Genomic DNA, 25,250 nt, shown 5'->3' on the forward strand with positions numbered 1-25,250 from the left:
TGTTACATTAAGTTAGATTTTATGGTATATATATATATATATATATATATATATATATATTACATGGTGGTCACCACTTATCAAGGCCCAGAAGCCACTCGGGGATAAGGGTTTTATATATATATATATATATATATATATATACATATATATATACATACTTCAATAACCACAGACTGTATGCAGAAAGATATAATTTTATGCTTAAATGTTCGGTATTTTATACATAGACAGAAAGCATAATTCTAACGAGAATAAACGCTGAATATTCTGTGTATCTTAGTTGACATATTACCAAATATATGCTCATAACTTACTATATATATATATATATATATATATATATATATACATGAAGAAATATAAATAAAAAATGTTTTACAGCATTTATACACGCAGTTTACATATGATTTTTTTTGTTTTTGTTTTCGGTTGTTATTGTTGTTTTATTTTTGTCGTTCGCTTGAAGCAGATATCCAGAATGGAGGGCTGGAAGGCATTTATCACACAGTTGCTCAGGTTGCAGCAAACAAGCGGAAAAAATTTAAAGTAAGAAATATACAACTCGATATTACATTTTTACAATAACAACAACAATTTTTCCTACATTTAAACAAGAATTATGAAGAAAGGTATTTATATGATAGAACTTTCACGTTAAAATCCTAATATAAGTCGTTAATTACGATTTTCGGATCCACAATAAACTTGATGATCTATGATGCCAACTGACTACTGTGATGGCAGACTCTCTTCTTAATTATGGCTTTAAACTTGAGTACGTATCATAACAAAATAGTGATGTAGATAGACTACAAAAAAATTTATTTAAAAAATAGTCTTTTTGGAGAATTCCATAATTATGGTACTTCGTACGGATATCGGAATAAAAAGAATGATAGGTTACACAATTAGAGAGCCTTAAGTATCCTCACATTGAAAGAGAAGAAGAAAAGGGCAACTTTATTTGCGCATCAAAAGCAAGATCGTATCAAAGGCAAAAATGTTCCCGAAGTATTCTCGCACTGTGAGGAGGTCTAACTATATAACGTAAGAGCAGTAATTCTGAAAAGTCTGCGAAAAAATCTTCAGAATGTTCTACATGAAAAGCCCGCAAAAATCCGTGTGTAAAGCTTGATGAGAAACTATGTTTACTGGTGTTACAAAGATGTATCACAGGCAAACCTTAGCACAACATCCATTAGCAATGGTCAAGAATTCACACTAAAAGTACAGGTCCTCTAGATGACCACTATTCCTTAATCGTAATAGATTGCTACCTCAAAATGCACTCATTAGGGACAACAATATTTTTTTACATGAACTGTTTAAACTTTGCATGTAGTAGACGGCATTATGAGCGATGATTGAACATCCACTGACTTCACATACTTTTGTGATACGTTCCAGATCAAACACATCACCACGTTCCAAAATCACTCGTACTGGAATGGGCATGCGTAACGATTCGGGATACATTGAGTGTGTCCACGAACGAGGCTAAAGGTAGACAGACGGATCAAACTCTCAAACAGGTTTTACGTCTGCACAGATGTCCCATCAACGAAATGTTGGATCCCTCTGCCTGTTCTACAAGTACTTTAACGGTGAATGCTCCGACGAACTACAAGCACTTGTGCCCATTCGGCGTAAATACACCCGACCAACCAGACAAGCAGCTAAATTCACCCCTTCACAGTTGAGATCCCTAGATGTAAGAGAGCCTTCTACTCCAGTAGATTATTCCCCATAACCGCTAAACTTTGGAATTTCCTTCCTGGACCCTGCTTCCCAACTGTACTGACATGCAGAAGTTCAAGTGTTACGTGAACCGACATCTCGCTGTCCAAATCCCTACATAGTACCCCTGATGCTTATGTCCCTGATAGTAGCTCCCTACATCAAAGTGGCAATGTATCTTGTTTGGGGTGAAAATGTAATAAAAAATACAATCAATAATACTCCAACTGTGGTATCACAGACGGAAAAATGTTCGCACGGAAGGTGAGGCCTGTCTTTGAAAATTCCCTACCAAACCAGACAAAATCACTTGAATAAGCCGGGAACTTTCATGCCGGATGAAAGATTTTTTTACAAGAATTAAAAGAATAATACCTCTTCTGTGATATGTGAGTAAGAAATTCGGGAATGTAGTGTATATCTTACAAAGAATTATGCATATTCATAAATGCCACCAGAACTAATAAAGAAGCTGTCAGACGATATCAGCAGAAAGACACTCGTTGAGGAAGTAGGGATCGAGTCCATTTTTTAGATACTCGGTCTTGGCACTCCCCAATAATAACGAGAACCACGACGAACGGTCTGAAAAAGCAAAGTTATCGATCTATTGATCAGTTCTTAACGTAAGATATATTAATAATATTTACAATGAAAAGAGCTTGGGAAGAGGGGGTTAAGACGGCACCTATAATACTTCTGACGACTGACTATTCAGTTTCTGCCATCGAGGGTTCTAAGCCTTAGACTTCGTAGGTGGGGGGTTGTAACCTTACTTTGTCTTTCTAGTTGAGCGGACTACCATTCAACCAATATATGTTTCTATATATTCTGTTTCAGTGGTTGCAAGCCTTCTAGTTCTTTTTTAAACAGTTAAACCTCAACAAAAACTAACAACAACTAAAACTTCAAGATCGCATTCAAAACCACGTAACTATTTTATAAAATATTAACACAAGCAACTTAAACGTGTAAAAACAGGCAAAAGCTTTGTGAATAATTTTCGCGTGTGACATATAAATTTACTCGTTTAACTTCATTATGGGGCGATATACGCAGAAACTTTTCTTGCAACTCTTAATGTACATTTTTAAAAAGTAATACGCTAAGCGTATGTGCTAGTATATCAGCTGTTTAAATCGTTTCATAAAAGTCTATGCTGTAACTCTTACTACACCAGGAGATATATTTTGTAACTTAAATAAATTCAATAAAATAAAAATATTCACAGAAATTAATCTCTCAGTGGTGTGTTTAATATTGACTATCAATACACCCACGCAATTATACGGATTAAAACAATTGCTTTTGGTTTCCATATAGCGCCGGGTTTCATCTAACAATAGTATATATCATTTCTGATGGGTGTTAATTCATGGTGCGATATTTGCACGATATTCTAATCAAAAGTAAATATATGTAGATATAAAGAATGTGTTTTAGACATATTTAGAATCAAAATAGGTACAGGTTTAAATTTTCATTAGAAAACATACATTTTGATTGGATAGATATCATATCTATAAATAAAATAAGAGGAAAACCAAATTCTAGAAATATGAAGCAATAAGGACTATGATTATCATAAATGTAGGAACGTTCAATTATATATTTTTCAAGAACAGTGCTAGTCAAAATATGCCAAGTTTTATTCAGAAATTCGAAAGGTATTTAATGCAGGGACTGGAATTAGCTGAATATGATCCGAACAAAATGTGTCACAACAGACGCAAACGAAAACGCAGTCGGTGCAGTACTTTAGTTTTTTAAGTGACAGATCCACTAAAAAAAATGCATGTTTCTGAGCGTTAATTTTGACGGGGAAAATCATAGTCGAATTTGAGAAGGGGGTTCAGCTATAATTTTAGGAGTGACGATGTTTTATAGGTATATTTACTTAAAGTGTTTTTTTTTAAATAGACTTAACGCTCTTCTGTCAAGTTTTGTATCAATGCAAATATCACAGATTTATACAGATATACATGTTAGAACATGCTATTTTCTCATTGAATTATAATGTTAACATAGTGCATTTTCCGGTTTAGAAATTGCGCATGCTGAATGGAAATGCAGATTAATATCAAAGGCCCCTGACACAATGATTTCTGCTCTTGAAGGAGAAATGGAAAATCATAGAAATACTTGTGAATATTGTTATAATAAGTTACCAATAACAAAGACATTAAACAAGCAGCGAGTAAAAGTTTGCTCAGATTAGATTATAAAAAATCCATGATGCACACTACTGCGTGTACAAATACGTTGTGTATTTAAAAATTACTTTAAAGGTTTTCAAGTAGGTAATACAGGAATGTGTATGATGTAAGCGAAGATGGAAAATAAGGAAAATTAAATGATGATATTGTCATGGCATTTTTAGTGTTGTTAATTGTTGCACTGCTTTTAACTAGCTGCCAAATTGCCACCAGTACAAATAAAACCATAGTTATTAGACGAGACTTCTGTATTTAACAGATATCCCTACGTATTAATCGAAGTAACATAATTTAATACAAAATTTATACAAACTACCCAGAATTTTCAGGGTACCAAAGCGACAGTTATGATAATGGGACAAAAACTGTTAATCATTGGCAAATATACATGTAATCACTCCAACATAACCTATGAGATAATGACTAACAGATTCCTTGATACCATTTACTGGGTATTGCTAAAAATATAATAAGAAACGATTAAAAACACTCACTAAGGAATTTTATACTTATAAAAACTAGCAACATACTTTAATTTATCACGCGCAGATATGTTTGAGCGTAAGTTGGTATCAAAAATAGACTCATGGCAAAATATGCCGGAAAAGAACAAAGGAAATTATAAAAGTTATATAGTGGATCATAACTGTTTCTATCAAAAATATCGCACTTACGTTGTTTTGGAAGATAGAAGAGCTACTCAAAGGATCGGAAAATACCATTATGTGCTTACAGGACAGTTAAACCCAAAGGTGCCACGAAAAAAGAGAAACTGATTGGAGAAATAGAAATAGAACTATACGCCTTTTCTCGGAGAAAAGACCTAAAGTTATAAGCAAAATCCAAACAAAGATATGACTCAATTAAAGCTGTTTTAATACAGAAACTCGTCACCCCTATTACCTATTGTAAATACGATAGCGGATTGAAAACTACAAGGTAGAGCTTACTACGAAAAGAGGACAAGTAGACATAACACGTCTGTACACTCGACTTTAATAATATTGTATGTACGGTTGCTTTTATAATTTTAACCAAATAATCCTCATTGCTTTATTCATTGTGTGCGTGCCCCAATTGTAGACAATCATGACAGGCAACCCAAATCCTTGCATTGTACTCTCAAAACACAAAACTATACTTTCCCCAAAAAGATGGACCTAAATCTGGGATAATTCGCCATCCATACTTTAAAAAAAAATAGAAAAACGAAAAATGTATTTCTTTTATATTATACACGTTTTGAATCTCAACGATCTCAGTTAATTTAACTTTCTATCTCCCGGTTGGTCTTGTAGTTCGATGGTCAGTCTAGATGTTGGCAGATCATGTTCGGCGAATTACCCCCGAATTGTCACAGATCAGGAGGGAAAGTTGTCAGGCGCTGGTCAACAAGTTATTTATCACTGGGGAGCAAAGGTCATTTAAAGCTAAAAGAGGAAATACAAAATACACAACGACGAATCTTTGGAATAATACAGCAATAATTATTCACATGCAGATTTTTTATATTACTCATCAGCCCAAATTCTTAATTTTCATCTCTCAGCAGTATTTGCTTTATAAAGCTTGTGCGATTTTCGAGCACAGTTATCTAAACAAATTTAGTTTTTTTTTATGTTCCATCTGATATCTTGGATATCTTCTCTGAAGGTGTGTTTCAAGCTGACATTATGTTTTTTTCTGTCATAAGCTGCACCCCCTGCATGGTATTTTGATTTGGTATACACAACCCATCGGCAATCCTACCCTGCTCATCTGCTAAGTTATACCGAATATATCTCAACTCTTATTTGAACTCTTACTCTCCAATAGATTAATTAAGCTTCTAGTTGCTCAAAGCTTATTATCCATACCGGCTACAGCAGCACAGGGATTTTCCTAAAGCAACGTAAGAGAATTTCTTCACTATAGGTTACCTTAACCCCGTCCATTAGTAACCTTTTCCATAACTAATATCAGAATGACTGTTCAGTTTAAAACGTTTCGTCCGCCTAATAATAGCGCGACAGAGAAATTGTTACACCAAATGCTAAGCACTCTGTGGGCAATTATATAATTGATAATGGTGGTGCTACTGAGATGGATTTAAGTGACCTGCTCTTATATATCATAGAGAATCAAACTTTTGTCGAGGTTATATGAAGCGAATTTCTTGGTCTCATTTATTGTAAGCATCACAGCAGTCAACGGTCCACTCACATAAAGGTCATGATATTTTTTGCCGTTTTTACCAATTTTGAAACCTTCCCGCATTTGACGATGGTACACTGTGGTAATTATATTTTGTATATTTAGACTAGTTAAAGTCTCTGCCATGACTTGATACACCTTCACCGGCCAATTATCTGTGTTCGGGAACACCATACCGAGGAAATATTTCTTTATATATTACGTTTGATACTATTTGTGTTCACCTATCTCGTAAGGTGAAGGCTTCCGGTCAGTTGGAAAGCCAGTCCACAATACTTATATATATATATATATATATATATATATATATATATATATATATATATATATATATATATGGCATAAAAATTACAATTAAATTTACCCAAATGATCCAATATGGTAAAACTAAAGTATATTATAATTATTAAATAATTAATATTTATAAAATTATCTCAGCCAGATGTAAAAGCTCGATAAAACCAAAAAGGAGATAGAGCTTATAATTTCTGTAAACATCAGTCCAAATTTAATTATGGCAATTTTGAAATAATATAGTTATTATTTTACCTTTTAGATAGATACATAACTTTTTCTTTAACTTTATCGTTTTCTCTACATACTTTCTTAATACACTCTAATTTAATAATCGTTTATTTTAATTCTTTATTTCTTTTTTGCTTGGCCGGTTCTTTATCTACAATTTCTGTTTTAGCCTTTAAATATTCCTATCTATCTAATATATCAATCTACCCACACTTTCATATCTTGTATGTATATTTACTCATATTTTACTATATGCATTTACTTACTTACTTTCTTGCTTTTCCTAAATTTGCAGATACCGGCCTTCCTTTCCCCTTATTATTTTTATTTTATATTTTATTTCTTATTTATTTATTGCTTATTTATTTTTTATTTTCTATTAATTAATTAATTAATTAATTAATTTTCCATTTAGTGTATTTTAACAACTCTTGCTGACATTTTCTTAAGTAATAACCTGTACATTTCAGTTGACCTATATTATTTGGGCCTATATATTTTTCTATGGATTTCGGCCTTTGGATTATTTGGAACCATCTTCCAATTATAGGATTTCCTTGGATTTGTCTTGTGCAAATGAAAATTCAATTAACTTTCTTGAAGTTATATTTTCGGATTTTACCATCATTGGATTATGTATCTTTCACCAGACTATCCATTTATGTGTAATCACTTTTCTTCACAATATTCCCTCTGCTTCACTTTTTTGCTATCAAGGAAGATCTTTTACTTACTTGTTGTTTTATCAAATACTTTTGTATGCGAAATCCGATCCAGCATTTTGCTAATTCCTACCCTCTGATGAGAAGGAAAATATTTCTTCGAAACTCCGCGGATTAAGGACTATCCATTTATCAAGTGTTTCCTTTTATGATTAAATATGTTTATAACTCTTTTTAAAGATCTTATAATATGTTTTATTAACTGTTTGCGCGTATAAATAAATATATATATATATATATATATATATATATATATATATATATACATGTATGCATATATGTCTGTGTTTGTGTGTGTGTTACTCTGTGCGGTCTTAACATATAAATATATATTAAAGATTACCTTTTGTCGCAGATAGATTAGCACATCGGTTTCCTTTTCGCCATTGTAACCGACATGCCATGCACTCGTCTGCATGACACACTACATCATTATGCAGATTAATAAATCTTACAAATTCATACATATTTTACACTCTTATACCGTCGATGCTTTTAGGGACTACTGTTGTATTTTCTTCTTCGTACACTCAGTCTAAGGTTGAGTGCTTTAGGGTCGCTCTTAATCGTAAAAATTGCACATATCGCTAAATAGTCAAGCTTTTGCACTGCGTACGTTGTATCGCTAGCTGGTAAGGTATGTCTGGTGCAGATTTTATTTTTATCAGGACACAGGCTTTTGTCGCTGGGATTGGTATATTTAACGATCAGCTTGCTCAAATCGGCATATGTTAATAATGGTTTGCTATCATTTAGCCGATAAGAGCATCGCAGTCTCGTTGTCAATAAAACTAGTTGGGATATTTTTGGTTCAACTATTACAAAATGACTAGTCATAAAATTATTATGTTTATCTTTGTTGACTGTTTTGCAAAAGCAAAATTACAAAGCCAACGAAACCAGTCGGTCTACTATATATAGATAATGATATAATATATATATATATATATATATATATATATATATATATATATATATATATATATATATATATATGAGAGAAAGAGAGAGAGGGGGGAGAGAGAGTATATTAAGCAGCATATTCTCATTGAGACAAGTGTTATTTAAAACCCGGAATTTTTCTGTTTCACTAATTTTGGTTTTCTTTCTCAGTCTCCGAATATTTTTTAGCGTTTGTTTCCAAATTTTTTAGGTTAAGTCAGTAAGTTTCTTAAGTTCTATAATCCTCAGACATATTGCGTTTTAAAAATTATGTTTTTAATTTATATATATATATATATATATATATATATATATATATATATATATATATATATATATAAATTTGTCATGGTCACGTGGAGGCTAATTACGAGTTGGGTGGGCGTACATTTTTTTATATACGTATATACATTCTTAAATTTGGAATTTACTACCCTAGACATTTTAGAATATTAGGACTGCACTCGTAATTACAACTATTCTACTGGAGCTATTTTGTCTTAATATATAATGCTTCAAGTATTTTTAATCTATTAGTATTATTTTCGCTTTCCGAGCCATTAGTATTCTCAACCATGTTACTTCGGAATTCAGAATGATGGTAGCCATGTTTTCCCAAATGTTGCAGTATTGAAATCGAGTCAGAGAGATGAAGAGTTAGTCTTCACGACAAGTGTTAGTTGTATAGCCCATGTAGTAGTAGTAGTAGTAGTAGTAGTAGTATTCGAGATATAAGGAGGTAAATTGGAAAACTACATTGTTTTTTTCTAACAAGTTATTTGTCTGTGACATGTTGTTTTTGATTACGATGCTCATCCTCTGTAGATTTTTATAACAGATAATGAATTTTATTTGTTTTTATCATTGGGAACTCCATGTCAACGGATTATATTTTAAGAATACTTTCCTCAGTTCTTGAGTTCTTGTGTAGCTGATTACGGTAATATATATATATATATAAATAGGTGTGAAATTACTTGGTGGATATTATTAGTTTGATTTTAAATGTTGATAGTTATTTTATTTGTCTATCTACAAGAGCGTCTAGGAATTGGTTCTTGACTGTAACCTGTTTTCTATTTTTTAATTCGTTAAAAAATATTTTATACACATATTTATACATATGCTTATAGATATGTTTATGTAAACATATATATATATATTCATATATATATATATATTCATATATATATATATATGTATTACCATATATATTATATATTTTTATATATATTATATATATGTACATTTATATACATATATATATATGTATATATTTCTGTGTATATATATTTTCCTATAATATATACCAATCTTTAATTAAGAAGCTAAATATAACTACAGAGCAATATAGGGAATAAATGACAAGACACTATATTCCAAATTCATGATGTTTAATATTTTATAATTTATTGCTTTTATTCAGTCTATATTTTAAACTCTTGACATTATCTGTGTCGTAGCGCAAAATGAGTCACTTAAGCATTTTATAAATCAGTGAATCAAGTTTGCCTTTAACTCATCAGAAAAAATACCAACAATCAATCCGTGAGAAATAAATAAATAAAGTGCGTTTTGACATCATAAAATCAGAATAATTGGGAGAAAAACTTTAAATACCGTATAATATGTCTCCATTACGCCATTTAAAATTTTAGCACTAAAGGCACTAAACCTTACTATTTGTATTAACATGTTCTAATGATTAAGTAAGATTCTTAGAAATGTTCTCTTCAATAATTAGTAATTTTTTTTATTCTAATAAATGTATACATACTTAAAAAAATTAACATTAATAATTATAAATTATAACGCATGTTTGCATATACGAAACTAAACTAAACTAAACTAAAACAAAACAATTTATCAGTTACGGTTATATTAAACTATTTAGGTATTTGAATTGAAACCATACATACTTCAGTTCACTTTACTGTTATAATCACGTTTACTGCTATTTCAAACATAATTCTTAGTATTCGTTTATTCACATGCTTAACACATTTGGCTTATATATTTGAGACTACACATCAATTGAATAATAATCACTTGTTTCAACATAAAGAGTTTATATTTAGATAGATATTTAGAATCTGATTTCTATAAACACATTTGTGATATTATGATTATTACAAATTTATCTTTCCTATCCATAAACTAACTTCCTTGGTAAACTAAACTTTAAAATTTCCAAACATTAGGATCTATCTAGAAGTTATTACGATCAAATACAAATTCTAATTTAATATTTCATTTTTCCTAACATCTAATTATATATGTTTGTTCTTTTTTATCGCTCTACAATTCAATACCAATAATATATTAAGTGAATATATCGCCATACTTAACTTTGTGATTCATTTTAAATATTAATTTAGATATATTTTGCCATCATATTTGCTAGCATTATCTAAATCTATTTGGCCTATTTAACTGCTTTAAAAAGTTTTACCATTGTTATTCTGTTTATCTTCAATAGTAAATTATATATGTAAAATACTCAAGTTATCAAGTTATGGCAGTTTCATATATTTTCTTCTAATCTACTTTTTCAAAGCATGTTATATTTAAACCGATTAGTTTCTTATTACATCTAATTAAACCAATAATAAATTACTATTATAGAATTTAATATTATGTATACTATATCATATCGGGATCTTTGGAAATCAGACAATACAGTAAGACATAAAAAAATCATATCCTTTCCTTTTATTCTATGTTTAATTTATTATTAAAAAATATTGGTATACTTAATTTTTATTTATTTGTTTACCCAAACAGTATTATTACTTCATTTTTATTATTTTCATTTTTATTTTCAACCCGATTTATTTATACAGTAATCTTTATAAAATAAAATAAAATTTTCACACTATGCATATTTATTCAAATGTAATATTATGCATGTTTCTAATAAGGTTTCAACAATGTATACTTAATAATAATGCATACTTCGATCTGGGAAAACAGTTTTGAATTGCTTCCCGGCATTTAATAAGAAGGTTTTCTTTGATATGATATTATATGATACGATCCATATGATATTATGTGATGCGATTCGAGATTGCAAAGGTTACACCGGCCAGACTGATTTGGTGAGTATTAAATAGCACTACCCAATATCGACCATTTCAAATTGTATTCAATTTTGTTTTTCCTTTATTCCATAATCCAATTTCCTAATGATGTAGGTTCCTCTTATTGTTAGCATGTGGTATTTTGAAGGATGATGTGTGATTATTAACTTTTTCTTTAAAGGTACAGTCAGTGGTCCCAATATTTGTTCTAGTTCGGTTATTATCTAATACTTAATATCAATATACTATATTGGAAGTTGACATTCACATTCTAACAGACATTCCTCAATATTCCGACAGTTTCAAAATGAATTCCCTCCAATGGTTTGATTAAATAAGAATCCTCCTTCATTTATTAGTTTACATTTTTTTCAGTGTAAGATGTTGTAATACTTTTCACTAAATTAGTCGTATATTAATTTATTTTTATTTCGGACTATTATTCTCATCTTTATTAGTTGTTGTTTTTCATCTTGTATGGGTTTGTTTATTTACAACGTTTCGCCCACCTATTGCTCTGGCCTTCGTCAGGTGGTAACCGCGACGGATAGAAACTTCGAATCTCCTAACTGCATTCTAAGCCATCACTGCCATCCGTAGTTGTTGTCGTCTCACCACATTTATATACCAAATTAGTCGTAGTCGAAATTTATAATTTAACATTATTGGGTTTATAATTTTACTAAGATTTTTTTTCGGGTGGGAAAATTTTTATCAATAATTTGAAAGAATTCCTTCGGCAAATTATTTTTAATGTGCGCACTACAAGGCGGGTTAAACCAATCGCAATTTCTACGTCTATTTTCCTACTCAATGACATTATTGTTGTTATATTGGGACTTTCTGATATTGTCTATAAAATTATTTTTACTAAAATTAATCTGTTTATACTATTTTTAATATTGGATTTTCTCATTGTTATATTGAAATAACATGTGATGGTTTCGGTTTTGATATTTTTCATTTTTTTACTACTTTATTTACAGTTTTACATTTTCAAATTTTGATCATAGCATAATGCACTTTATATTCCTTTCGCGGATATATTGTTTCCATTTCTTCTGAGGAGTTAAGGGAATAATAGATTCACTGATTGATATAATAATTAAATGGTTTATTTTGCACTACGAAATAGATACTGTCAAGAATTGTGAATGTCAGTTGAATAAACCCAATACATGATAAGATGGTCGACAACATGAACTTTGGAATATAGTCTTTGTTATATATTCACTACATTTATATATATATATATATATATGTACATATACATATGTATATATATATATGTATATATATATGCATATATGACAGTGTAAGTTACAAATGGATATTACATATTGATTCATAATAAACTTTTACAGTATCTAATCTTGTGTGTAGGTGAATGTACACTACTATAACACACATACACACACACACACACACACATATATATATATATATATATATATATATATATATATATCCTATAACAGTATTTATTAGACATACATTATTCTGATTTTTGCATAGATAGAATAGATTAACAAAATTCGCATATATTCATTTGGATATATTGTTTTAAATTGTCTGACAATTTTCTTTGAATAAATTCCTGATCTGTGTCATTGGTTTAGAAAGGGTGTTTCCTTTATACTCTCTGTTCATCATGCATTGAGTACCACTTGACAGGCAAATTGCGTCGCCTTAATTTGCCATACACCTGTGTTTACGACATCTTTATTCTATTTACTGATGTCTTTACTAAACATCAAATCAAGGCGTTTTATTCGCGAGGGTTTGTGACATGCTGTATATTACCGTTCCTCGAAACTATTTATGTTATATTATTTATTTTCTGCTATGGACTCTCATCTTAATGTACATATCAAGCCTCAGATGTTGTTGGATTACCTTCGTTGTTCTAGGATGTTTTTATTTGGCTCAATTTGCCATGAAAAGATATAAAATTCAAATCGTTTTCAAATACGCATGTTAAGATATTGCAACAAACTGTTAGATCTCAAACCCAAACATCAATGTACTCACCAATTTACAAAATTGTCCCGTTGATATTATGTATGAAATCATTACAAATATATTAGGTTGGTGCAAAAAAGTTCCGTTTTTTGACGTTCAAATTCCTGTCAAAAACGACATAATGTTTGCACCAACATAATATAATAATCAGCTATTTTACGCTCGACACCTAATTAATGATATATAATAATGTGTCAAGTAATCTTTATTAAAATCTCTTTAAAACATGAATTTTATTTTACGTTCAAGCTCTTAGTTAAAACAGTCACTGGTTTAATTTATATATCTTTTTGGTGTCTGTCTCTGCGTGATTTATATTTTATAATTTGTAATGTTTTTCGCAATACCTTCAGTTAAGCATTGACTAAATTATATGTCTAGGGGTCTACTGATTACATGTAGTTCATTTTTAAAACCAATGTCATCAATGTATTGTAATAGTTTTCTATTGTAATAAGCAAATGTATTAGTACTTGCATAGTGTTGGTGAATAGAGGATTGTCTTTCATGAGTTTACAAGTTGTAATATAATATTTTTATTAGAAAATCATACCACTAAAATATTCGATAAATTATTTTTAGCAAATGTAGACTGCGGATAGAAGTTCTTATAGTTATCATAGTAATAACAATATTAATAATTATAATATTATTAATATTGTAATACTATTAATTATTCCAATACTTAAATCAGAACTAATATCATTAGTTTTTATAATAGTAATAAGAACAGCAATAATAATAGTAACATTAATATTATAAGGAATATGTAATTTCAATAATTTTACTAAATATAGCAGTAACATCATCAGGAATAATAATAATAATAATAATAATAGTAATAATAATAATAGTAATAATAATAGTAATAATAATAGTAGTAATAATAATAGTAATAATAATAGTAATAATAATACTAGTAATAATAATAACAATAATAATAATAACAATAATAATAATAACAATAATAATAATAATAATAATAATAATAATAATAATAACAATAATAATAATAATAATAACAATAATAATAATAATAATAATAACAATAATAACAATAATAATAATAATAATAATAATAATAACAATAATAATAATAACAATAATAATAATAACAATAATAATAATAATAATAACAATAATAATAATAAAAAAAATAATAATAATAATAATAATATTAACAATAATAATAATAACAATAATAATAATAATAATAATAATAGACACATTAAAACAAAACGAACCAATATTTTACCACATTATATTCCCAAAATTTCGAATTTTATTTCTAAATAAAAAAGTAAATATTTTCACGTAGATAATATTTATATTGACAACTCCTGCTTCAATATTGCTGCTATTAAAATCTAATTATTTTAATAGAATTATTTATAGTTTTATGAAACTGGGTTGCTATTATCTATTTAATGACCTTACAATATCGAAGTTATAAGATTATATATTATGTTCCTTTTTGATCGTTAAATAAAATAACTGTGTTCCACAAGAAAATGAAAATATATGAAAAGAATATTATTTTTTCGGTGCGCGTACAGTTTTTCACCTTTAGGAAATGTATAGTTAACCTTTAAGTTATATATATATATATATATATATATATATATATATATATATATATATATATATGTGTGTGTGTGTGTGTGTGTGTGTGTGTGTGTGTGTGTGTATGTGGGTGTGTGTGTCTCTTGTATATAATAGGTACTTTATCCCCAAGACTATAAAACTGCTGAGCCGATAATTTTAATTTTCAAACAAATATACCACATGTATATGGGAGTGTTTTGTAATAGGCTTTGTATCGGAATACCTTTGATAAGTATTAGAAAACTCTTAATCGACGAAATTCTCTAAAAGAATGAACGGCCCAATTTTGACAAAGTTAAAGCAAGTGTATTTGAAACGGTTTGTTCCGATAAAGGAAGAAGGGCCCTGTGTATAAAATCAACAGTACATTCGTTGTTAAAACATAGTTAGTTTCTGTTTTATATACAACTGATTTATAATACTTGCCTTTTGCACTTCAAACTTTAATTCAATCTATTTTTAGAAAATCCATAAAAGGGATTCCGCTACTACAGCGCGCGTTCTAAATGAATGTTTCTGTTTAGGACAAACTTTAACAATGAGACTTCGCTTTTGAAATTTAAACTTTAATCTGAGTCATTATATAATAATAATTATCGCAATCGACATTACGTTCTCTACAAAATATCATGAATTAAGTCAATCGAAAAAAAATGGCCAATTTAAAAGATATCGATGATAATAAATTTATGATGACGAACATGCATAGACAGGAATATGTATCGAAATCTAAGTTCTTTAAAACTGTCTTTTCGCGTTTACAAAACTCTGAATATAAATCTCCTTAAGAAACAAATGAAATAGATAAAAGTCCAGAAGTCATCTTTTTAACCGCAACAATTTCTATTCTAATATAACGCACTGAATGACCGTGGCTTTAAGTTTACCGAGTGCCGGCTGATTTTAAGTAGACACTGTTAATCTAGTTAGTTGTAGAAGAAATCGCAAATTCTCATCTGAATAACACATCAATATATAACCGCCTTTATCAACACAGCGCGTAAATGCGTCTGGTCAATAAGACAGGAACAAAGATTGCTTACAAAAAGATAAATACCATAACAGAAAATCAGTTAATATATATATATATATATATATATATATATATATATATATATATACATATATATATAAACAGATTGTGATGATAACTTCTTTATACTTGTTCATCTTTATACCTGTTTTGTTTTTTACATAGTATTCATCATTTATCAAGGCCCGGTAACCACTCGCGGATAAGGGTTATTGAATGTACTGATTATATAATGTATATTGGCATAATCACGGTGACAAACCGGTTCTCGTTAGATAACCGAAGATAAGCAAAGTGGAGTCTGGCCGGTATTAGATGGGTAATTATTGGCGTATTCTAGGTGTTGTATTTAGGTGTGCGGGTATGTATATGACACCATGTAACTGAGCGCCCTGTTTTTCAAATGTACAACTCACCCTTGGGCAAGATATGACTTCCTGGCATTTTTACGATATACATTAAACTCCTATGCTGCTGTAAAGGCAAGCCATCTAAGAAAAGTTGGCTTTTACGAAAAACTATATAAAGTGTCCCTGAGTCATGTAAGGAATTCTTCTTTTATAGTGTCGCACAGAAAATATTCGCTTTTAGAGCGGAAGTAGTAAGATATAAAAAGCTGTTATGAGCATAATCATGGCAGTGCGCAAAGTGGGGAGAGATGAACATAAGATATAATGAATAACTTTAATTTCTGTCGGTGTACTTACAACGAATATAAACAGTTTATATTTATAAGAATTGTTTCCCTATAATCGATTCTTATTGGAAGATTAAAATAAAAATTGTCAACTGCTGCTACAAATTTAAATGTATATTTGGCTTATTAACTTTGTAGTGCGTGGGCTGTTAGGCATGTGAAACACACGTTGTTTGGTGCTTAAAACGTGTGTTTGTAATTATTATTTTTAGGTGGCATTAATGGGAAAACAACTTTTTTGAAAACAAACTAATTGAAGAAATATTTATTTTAATTTTAGACAGTTGGGGGTTCTTTGGACTTCGTTAATTGGCTTTGTTTATTGTTAAGTGTCTCTTTTTTTCTTTTTCAACGAATAATCGTTCTTTCACTTTCATTTTTTATTGAATTAATTGATCGTAATACTTTTCAGAGATGCATAATCATTACAAATAGATAACAGTGGACTTTCAATATATATCAAACATATCAAACAAGGATTTCAAAAGTCTGCTTTTCATCGTGTGTTATTTGGATTAAAATGTGTTTACGTTACTAAAATTAGGATTGGTAGAAATAGTCTTCACGCTGTTCTAATAAGTACAAAAATGCGTGAAAGTTAATGTAGCACACGTATGCCTAAGGCTTGTTCAATAAAATAGTGCACTTACAGAAGATGCAACACAATTTCAATCGTGGATACTTCGTTTTCTAGATCAACACTGACAAAGGTTTTGCTGGAGAAAAGTCTTAATTGTAATAAAATTGTAGGTAAGCATACCGTTGCTGCATGAGACATGATAGAACCGAAGGAACGCTTATGAGCGTATATGCATATTTCCAATGACTAGCATTCATAAGCGAAATACTTCTCTCGCTTGTTCTCTTATTTTCATATTGCTTCAATAACAAAATTATATCCAGTATTAAAAATAATACGATTTGAGAGCGCAGGCTGTTTCGGAGATATCATTTTCACATTTACAGAATGATGATCGAGTCTGGCGTATCGCTTTCAAATTAATCTCGTTTAGAAATATTATTTTCAAAACAGCAGACGGAAGTTGTATCGATCTACCGCCACAAGGTACACTTATGTTACTATATAATTTGTTGATCATTACAATACATAGCAATTGTATATACTAGAAGGGTCGTAGCATAAAGGCATATCAATATTTTTGTGCCATCTCTATCGGGGTTGATCACATTTGTTTGTGTGTTTGTTTTTTGCTCTTCGTTCATATACAATATTAACAATGTAGGTCTTATTAATAAAAAACGATGTATATATTGTATTTTATTGAATTTATGCAAGATATTAATTCTTAGGGAGTAAGAATTTCTCGCTTACATCTCTCTCGCTTTTACACCTCTGGAATATTAAATTCGGTTTTTGTAAAGGCTTATAATATTTTATGAATAAAGTTTTTCGAATTAAAAAGTAGTATTTTCAATACAGAAAGCAAACGCCGGGATAAATTGTCTCAAAATTTTTAGCATATTTTCTCTTACTCATTTTAGTGGATGCAATAAACCGAACCAAACCACAAAAACGACTAAACATTTAACTATACTGTGAATAAAATGTCACTACGCAAGAGCAAAATAAGCCGCTACTTATTGATTTTTTGTTTCTGAAGTCGGATAATGTATCTTTGTTCACTGTTATTTTCTATAACCTTTAGCGAAATGAGCATTAGAAGAAAGCAATAAAACGGGGGCGCAATCGTGCTAACAAAATCCATATACAATGAAGAAAAATTATAACGCGCTACAGTAATATGTGATGAGTCAAAATGCAAGATAAAGTGTTTGTTAAAGAACAATTTTGGTCGTCTGCAAGAAACGTGTACACTTGTTTGTTTAAGAATTAATAATTCATAGACGATCATCATATATCACACAAACCAAAACAAGCGAATTATGTTGAAAAAATCCACGATTAACGAATTTCTACTGATTTATTTAAAAACTCTTAAGTGTGTTTAAGATACATACAATAAAGTTCTTTTCTCTTCAAAAAGACATTAAAATTGTAGAAATCGAAATAAGAACATTCGGAGTTGTTCGGGATCGTGCTGTACTGGATCGTCTGATGTGTTCGGGTCCGAATCTATGGAGTTGTTCAGGATCGTGGCGTGTCGAATAGACGGGGTTGTTCGGAATCATGCCGTATCGAATCGTCGGTGTTGTTCAGGATCATGTTGTGTCGAATCAACAGAGGTTTTCGCGTTCGATCTGACGGTGTTGTCGTGAATCGTGTCATTTCGGATCAACGGAAATGTTCGGGTTAGAATTGACGGAGTTGTTAAGAATCATGTTCGGGAGAGTGTTGCCGCGTGTTATATTAGTTCTCTCCTTGTGTTACCTTACATCAATATATCGTAAACCCATGTTAACAGAGTAGGGATTTGTTTTGCCCTAAAAAACGAAAAATTAATGTAATACGTGTTGTTTTCTCTACGAAACCGTTAATGACATCCTCTCAATTAGACTTTCTACCATTCACTTCAATAAGTATATAATTTATAATTTATCATTACAAATGTAGTTGTAGTCTTGACTACGTGGGTTGAACGTCGTTTAGATGTGATAGTCGAGTCCAAAACCTTTTATTTAGCAGAATAAGAAATGCAACATACCTAGTAACGAACGTCCTGAGTAACACATCCGGGTGTTCAATAGAATATCATCCGTTTACAAACCCGTCTTTTGCTAGGAATTTCAGCATTGACTCGTTTAGCTTTTTGAGCCGCGCTCATTTTTTTTTCCTGAAGATCTTGGAGATCATTTACGTTAGTTTGAATAGACCTTCTCTTTGTAACAAGGAGGCTTGTCTTGAAAATTTGAGCGTGATTTACACCTGGGAAATTCTATTATTGTACATTTATCATGCGTAAGTTTATTGTTTTAGGTTGTTGCATAAGGTCCCGCTGTTTTATTTTAGTATATCTAAAAATCTGGTACAATAACCTCAAACAGTGCTCACAGCTATAGTGTTTTCTCTATACCCGGTACAAAGATATTTGTTCACTTCACTTGCTTTTTTACCTCGGTAAAAAGCAAAAAAAGGAGGTTTCGAAAATGTGATTTTTTTTATCTACTTGACAATCAATTTGACTGTTCTGAAAAAAAAACGAGAAAAATATATGTGCAATAAACGATGACATTATCTTGTAGAAAAGATTACGTACTTTCTAATGGTATAACACTTTGGCAAATATGAAAAAAATGTTTTTGAACAAAATGTTATATGAAACGACGGGAACTTATGTCTACGTGATAGACATATAACGTTTCCCTGTATTTTCTTTACATTAAAACGCTTTATTTTAAACGTTTATTTCCCTCTTAGGCCAACCAAACCTATATTTAATTAAAATATTTTTTCGGCCCAGCTCTAGATTATTGAATACGAGACCGGAAAGCTGGTGTCTTATTTTTCTTTTTATCATGATATCAAAATTTATGTTTCGCTCATAATTACTCTCTCTCTCTCTCTCTCTATATATATATATATATATATATATATATATATATATATATATATATATTCTTTGTCTTGCACACAATATACTTTAAATTTAACTTTTTCAAACAAAAATTTTTAAATTCCTAAATTATGGTATATATATATATATATATATATATATATATATATATAATTTAAGACTAGTAACATTTCAAGACGTATTTATTTATCTTCATGCATGAATATTACCGCTGTTTTATATAAAATATATTGAGCTTCTAAACAAATAAGATTATTATAGAAAAAGTGTGCAATATAAATGAAATAGCATATTTTACCAATATATATATATATACATACATACAAATATATAGGTGTATATATACATATATACACACATATATGTATATATGACAACTTCACTTATTCACACATATATATATATATATATATATATATATATATATATATAGGAAAATGATTGAGTAATTAGAAAATTCAATGACATGTGCGATAACCATAACTTTTTGCATAAGCCTGACGAATTCTCGCGAGAATAAAACGCGGGATATTCTGTGTTGTTTAATTGCCATATATATAGAGAGAGATAAATAGATAGATAGAGTGATAGATAGATAGATAGACAGACAGACCTACAGACAGATAGATAGATAGATAGAGAGATAGATAGACAAACAGACCTACATACAGACAGATATATATATATATATAGATAGATAGATAGATAGATAGACAAGAATTGAGACAAAGTTTATATATAGAAATGATTGCGAAAGGTTGACTTTGCTCGTTGTTTGTGTACACGACTTTAGTATTATAGGTTACCCTCTAAACTATGGCGTATTTACTGATATAATTTTTTTGTATTCGAAAATGTAAGGATTTCTTACTATATGATATAGTGTCTACGTGTTTTTATTATTAGAGTTTTATTTTTAAGAATCAGTGCATTATAATATTTTAAATCTACAGAGTTGTCACAGATAATCTATAAGGTATCAATATATATATATATATATATATATATATATATTTCAAGATGTGTCATAAATATTTGAATAAACAGCAATTGATTATTTTATAGTGCTGAAGCTCATCATCTATCTGTTGACTTATTTCTTTTTATACATATTAAATAACTCATCTTTTTTTGGCATTGGGATACAAGATCATGCATGTTATTTTCATTACATTGCACAGTTTTACTCTTTTTTATTTTTTAGCTGCAATACTACTATTTTGTATTATTTCTAAGATTTGACCTGTTGAGTTAAGAAGTGCGGTATCCGTTCACAGTACGTTTAAATTGTACTTGCTAGTACAGTTGGTTAAGCCAGAAAAAAATGAAAGAAAATTCCAAAGTCTATCGGCTCTGGGATATAAGCTATTTGGGCGCAAGGCTTTCTGTCATCTAGGGAACACATTAATGAAGAGATAGGATTTTGTTGCTCCTTGTGTTAGCCGAAGAGAAGTACTTTAAGTTTATCAGGGCACATTTCATAAAAAGTACTTTCAAAACGGGTACAGGGAAGCCACATTGTGACGATAGGAGAGAAATTAGAGCTTGGTAGAGATGCGGTTCCTATTAGATTTAGTACTATTTTGAACTCTGTCTATGAGTAAGAGAAAATCATAAATGCACCTGCTCAGGTTAGGCACACTACTTAATACATAGGTGAAGTGCGGCTTTGTAAAGTTAAACGAAACCCTCTAGTGTAAATAATTTTCTAGCTCGGTGGAGAAAGCCTCTGGTATTTGATATTTGTCAGTTTCTTCAATTAAGTTGTTCTACTACTATAATGTATCATTAATTAAGTAAATGATTTAATATTTGTAATAAATTCTTATGGTCAACATATTTAAACAATATTATGCATGCGCTTTTTATCTATGCTCTTTTGTCTCTTATACATTTTTCACTTTGATTTATATATATATATATATATATATATCATTAAGACAGGATAATGGTTAATCGGCTAAGAACTAAAGCTAAGCTAACGTATTTTAGTAATTCAGATAGGAATAGGTTTACAACGCAAAACAAATTTCATCATCGCAGTTATCTGTATTTTAACGAGTAGTGCATTTTACAAATATACGAATATATCTTTTGACATCAAACACATATAGATGCTCAGTGAACATATAATGTAAACAAATTATTGTATCGTGTCTTGTAACCATGTTTTATGCTATAAAAACCTGGTTGTGTACCATTATATATAATATCAAGGGAATTTCTAAGAGGAATGGACTATATAAAACTAATAATGAACATGTAAACTTATAGAAATCGGCTCATACAGGGTGACCAAAATAAAAAAACTAAAGGAGGTCATCTACAACATACGCTGTAGAACGGAGAAAAAAGACCAAAGACCCTAGTGTTTTGATATGATGTTTTGAATGTAATAAACTAGTTATGGCCAAAGTTTCCTTTCTTTCGGACAAAACACTGGGAAACAAGGCCTAATTAGAGTTGGGGCCGTTTTGTATGGGTCACTCCGTATTATAAGTCTGCTTGTACAAACGTAAAAGACCAACATTTATATATACGTGTTGTGTTGAATAAAAAAATTTGATGAACAAATATATTTATATAAACGGAATTAGATAGTTACCAGTCTTGACGTTCGTTAATACATTATAGTAATGATAATCGACGCATTCGTACAACTATCAAAGACAGCCTATGCTATTAAGAAAGGACATGCTTTAAAATACTTAAAAATATGGGAAAATATGTCAACAATTTAAACCTGCCATTAAATTAGTTTAGTAAAACAATTATATATTTACTTTCTGATACAGAACGTCAATAAACGGTAAAAATTATAATTAGTTCATCACGAGCAACCTTTTCCCTATATGCGACATTAAATGATTCTTATATAGTGGCACTCAAATTAACAAGATGTTACGTTTTACATAACGCCACTTAGCTCGTACACAATTATAATTTTATCAGTAAATTGAACCAATATTAATTCTACATCAAATTTAATATGGTATATGTATAAGATTTAATTCATGAAATATAATGATACAAATTAGTAAATCTTTTCTAATACAGTACTTATTTAGACAATATTTTAAAGTATACAAATAAAATGCAATGATAAAGTTTTACAGTGAAACTAGAATTAGAAATTAATAATATATATATATATATATATATATATATATATATATATACGCACACACGTCAATATATTTGCCATATTACTAGGTAAGTAAGACAGCCTTCCATACGGTACAGGGCTAAGAAAATGTTTTTGTTTCATATGGGTTACTAAAGATTTATTCAATAAACGGTGAAATTAGTTGTCAATAATAAAATTGCTACAATATATTAAATATGATGCGCCTTTATTGTTAAAATAAGCATATTATGTAGACGCGACGCCATACATCACATAAACTTGTCCGACAGGTTTCTTTTTTTTTTACACAGTAATCACCACTTATCAAGGCCCGGAAGCCACTCAGGGATAAGTATTATTGCAAGTACATTACGTTAGTGTAGAGATTTGATGAAGTGTTTACTTAAGGGGGCGGTTCATTAGGAATTTGTTAACGTTGGACTTGAAGACATCCAAGTTGTAGTCCGGTGGGAAGCAGGCAGACGGAACAGAGTTCCACAGGCGTGCAGTTCTAAGAAAAATAATGTTATAATTTAACCGGGAACGTGTCCACTTGATCTTGATTGTACCACGTAGACGCCTGAATATACTTTCTAAGCAATCGTTATCCATGGAGGCAAAATTCAATCTATTGAACGTATGTAACCTATCTTGACTGAATTGTCTATTTAGTGTATTTTATACACTTGTCTGATTTAGATACTGGTGGTTTCTTCTTGTCTTTACCACGGAAAACGAAGCATGTTTTATACTACACGCACTATTTGCTGAGTAATTATTACTGCATAGCAATTAACTGTAATAATAGTAAGAATAATATTTTCCGTTAGGTTTTTCGCATATTTTAGACAAAATGTTTAAAAGAACATTACATAATGTATATGTATTGTAACAGAAACTGATAAGGTAAACATTACAGAAGAAACTATAAAATTATAGTGTGTATAAGTGTACTAAAAAATGTTGAAATCAAGAAGCAGGAAAAAATGACACGAACGGTGTCTACATCGCTGGTGTAAATAATGAAGACTTATGAAGTACGCATGTCAGACATGATCGATGGCACGCGAAGTAGAGACAAAGTGCCTTCCCTAAATGTTCAAATGTGCAAATCAGGCCGGTATTAAAGGGTATGAATATTTTAGTTTTTCTCCTCGCAATTCGCAGACGGTCAGTATCAGAAAGGCGTCACAGTTATTGCGAAGACCCAGGTTGATTGAGAGATTTGTGAATAATATTTCTTTGTGGGCACGACATCTATAATAATTATGAATTACGACGGATATTGCAAATGGCGAATCGTGTAAAGCACTCACACAAAAAGAAAGTTTTGATGGAGAACTCTATTATGAATATTTATAAATGATCTACGGCTTGGTTCAGTTGAATATATATTAGTTTTCTTGCTTCAAAGTAGTTTTCACAACTTAAGTAGCATTGCCTCTTTGATTCAAGATTATAGTTGTTGAATTTAACTTAGATGTTTTATAAAGAAAACGTGTAATAATTTTAAAGTGGGATAATATATGATTTAAGTTTTAAGGTAAAGCTGCCCTCATTTAAAATAATAGAATTGAAACTGTGTTAAAATATTTTAAATAAATGATAGTTATTGATCGTGAATTAATTTACATGGATTAATTTTTGGGAAGTGTTTATAAACAGATTAGCTATATGCGATAATGTTGAGCCATTAAAGAATATATTTGGGATCATTTTTCATCTGTATTACCTAATTATATGCGAAACCGATCAACTTAAAAATAAGGATTAAACAATAATGGCCTTATTAATTTTATTTATTGCAGACTATTATCCTCCTTTTCTTAGTTGAGGTTCCACGAGGTTTCGGCC

The sequence above is a fragment of the Euprymna scolopes genome, chromosome 1 (assembly GCF_053919585.1).
Source record: "Euprymna scolopes isolate OS-2025 chromosome 1, ASM5391958v1, whole genome shotgun sequence".
NCBI classification, from domain to species: domain Eukaryota; kingdom Metazoa; phylum Mollusca; class Cephalopoda; order Sepiida; family Sepiolidae; genus Euprymna; species Euprymna scolopes.